The 3022-nt window shown below is 41.9% G+C and overlaps 1 pseudogene; it reads left to right on the top strand.

Moving 5' to 3' along the window:
- The first annotated feature begins 387 nt into the window (after window positions 1-387).
- Window positions 388-2794, top strand: LOC100734616 (T-cell surface glycoprotein CD1b2-like; annotated as a pseudogene).
- The last annotated feature ends 228 nt before the right edge of the window (window positions 2795-3022 follow it).

The following is a 3022-nucleotide window of genomic DNA, read 5'->3' as shown; positions in this document are numbered from 1 at the left end:
AAGCAGGTGAGAGGCTGAGAAGGGATCTAATATCACTTCCTCAACCTCCATATCTGTAAATGATCTGGCTCATGCAAGTAGAAGGACCTTTTGTACCACATTAAGTAGTTTTCTAAGCTCATATGAAGAGAGCTCAGGACAGGGAGAGAAACTAGGATTCAGAAAGACAAGAGCCAGTCTGTAAGTGAGGGCCACAGGGGAAATGAAAGATGGAGTAGGAGAACCTGGAGCGTGGGAGGCAAATGATTCACTGATGCCAAATTTCTATGAGGAAAAGATTGTCAGTTGGAAGAGAGAGCAAGTCACTACTACAGAGTACAGAGCAAAATAGTTGCCAAACTCAGAGATCAAACACAAGCTGAGAGACTGAAGTCTTCTCTTAGAGAGATGCTGCTCGTATCACTGGCATTGCTTATAGTTCGCTTCCTAGCTGGTGACACTTGGGACGGTAAGAGGAGCTCTGGCAGCTGCTGGCCCTGGTGCATGGGGTCTGCATAAAGGCAGCCTGTGCTTACCTAAGTGCATTGCAGGCTGGTACTCTCCTTTTTTTTCAGGGCTTTTCCACTATTTTGGTGGCTGGGACTGGAACCTGAGGTTTTGGGGCTCTCAGATGTGTCAAGCCTTGTAGGTTGTACAGTCTTTGGGGTTTTGTTTTCTGTACATGCTCTTATTTTCCTTCCTGATTCTCTCTTTTTTTTCTTATATCATTATTATTTTTTAAAACTTTAGTTTTATTAGGAATTGTTTATCGTGCATATTTACATTCTTTGTGGAACTGGGTCATGTATATAACTCATCCTAATTTCTCTTTTTATTCCTTTCCTCTCTCCTCTCTCCAACCTTATTCTATCTTTTGATACTTTTTCCATTTGAGAAAGATCTATCTTTCTACTTCCTATTGTCTATTTTTGTCCTCTTTTGTATTTATAACTGGGCTTTTTGTATAAGAGAATACATTTAATATTTAAGCTTCTGTATCAATTTATTTCACTTCAATATTATGAATGCAAGATGCATTCATTTCCTACAAATGACTGGTTTATGATTCATAATGGGAGACTCCTCATGCTGTTAAACACCACATTTTCTTTGTCTGGTTGACTATTGATAGACAAACAGGCTGCTTCCTAGATTTAACAATTATGAATCAAGCTATTATAAACAAGGGTTACCATCTTATCCTTCTTTTCTCCATAGACCTCCAGGATTCAACCACTTTCCATGTCAACCAAATCACATCCTTCATCAACAGTAACTGGGCACAAAATGAAGGCTCAGGCTGGTTGGGTGATTTGCAATTTCACTGGTGGGACAATGCCTCAGGAACTTTCATATTGCTGACTCCCTGGTCTCAGGGCAATCTTAGTAATGAAGAGATATCTGAGCTGGAGGAGATATTCCAAATCTAATTCTTTGGATTCATCTCAGAAGTGGAAGAACTTGCAAGTGAATTTCAGATAGAATGTGACTGTAGTTCTCAGACACTGGGGACATTCACAGTGACTTTATCTCTTGGTTTAGGCAGTGTTCCCTCTGATCTTTTGCCTCTTCATTACTTCACCTAACTGCCTGCAAACATTTGATTAGAACAGTCTCCCACCTGGACTTGGCCTTCCACAAATATATTCCCTACTCTTACTGCTCTGCACCTTTCTCTAGTAAAGGAAGAGGACACTTTTTTTACTTCCGCAGGCAATTTGGGTCTGGTGAAACTTCTCATATTCTTAGTCTTGGCTTCAGTGATCTAAAATGGAGCTTCTTTATTTCACCCATGCATTCAGTGTTCTCCTCCCCATGGTCTCCTCTCTGAATGACACTTGGCTTCCTATGGAGTGTTTTTTTGTGGCTCCCTTGAATTTTCCTCAGCCTTTGCCTTTCTTCTCCCATTTTACCACCATATTCCTTACCCACCAAGTGTGTCTCCCTCCAGTGCTCTTTCTGAGACTCTCTAAGTACTATATTTATTTGATCCTTGACAGTTGTCCCCACTCAAATCCAACATTTTGGGTCCCTTCCACATTTTTTTATTTCTTGTTTGCTGTTTAATAACATCTTTCTGTTTTCCTTCTGTGCAGACCCCTTTGAGATTCAGGGCACCACTCTGAGTTCCATTCTGGAGTTGCCACTATAAGCTTCCTGAGGGGAGCTTGCAGGGGACTGGATTTTGTGAGTATCAAGTATTATTCATGTTGGCCTTCCCCAGAGCAGGGTTCCTGGGTGAAGATTTTCTGCATGTTCATCTCTCAGTACATAGGTATTTATGACATGATAGAGATGCTCCTTGTATAATTCTACCCTAAGTTTCTCTTAAGTGTCCATAAGTTGGACCTGAATCAGCAAGATTAGCCCTGCTCTGTTTTACTTTGTGTCACTTTCTTTATTTAAAAAGTAGAAAGATACCTGAGAAATTTCCTTAATAAATTATTATATTCTCAAAGGGTGGAGGGGTCAGAGTTAACATGGTGTGGGTTAGAGTCATAATCTGAAACTTACCTATCTTGTTTCTGCCCCAGTGAAACCTAGGGCCTGGCTGTCCCAGAGATGAAGCCATGTGACTGGCCATCTGCAGCTGGTGTGCCATATCTCTGGCTTCTACCCAAAGTCTGTGTGGGTGTCATGGGTGCAGGATGAGCAGGAGCAGCATGAAACTCAGAGAGGGTACGTGCTGCCCAACGCTGATGATACATGGTATCTCTGAACAACTGTGGATGTGGTAGCTGAGGAGGCTACTATGCTGTTTTGCCACCTGAAGCATGCAACCTTGGAGGGCAGGAATCAACCTCTACTGGGATGAGAAAAGATGGGGATCATGCTGGAAATGATGAGAGGCTGTACCAGGCTTAAATGAAGCAAAGAAGTGAGGGAGTGATAATGAGAAGAGAGGTTTAGTAGTGGGAAGGAGAGGTGAGAGAAGAGGAAAGCCCTTTAGAGTAGGAAGCATACATATGAGGGCTAAGCAAGGATGGGGTCATGTGTGTTTATGATTTCATATGATATTGTCTGCCTTTCTCATCCAACAGGA

The sequence above is a fragment of the Cavia porcellus genome, unplaced genomic scaffold, assembly GCF_034190915.1.
Source record: "Cavia porcellus strain 051 isolate PalLab524CR breed Dunkin Hartley unplaced genomic scaffold, mCavPor4.1 scaffold_7, whole genome shotgun sequence".
NCBI lineage: Eukaryota > Metazoa > Chordata > Mammalia > Rodentia > Caviidae > Cavia > Cavia porcellus.
The sequence above is the reverse complement of the archived record's forward strand: the minus strand, read 5'-3'. Positions and strand labels throughout refer to the sequence as shown.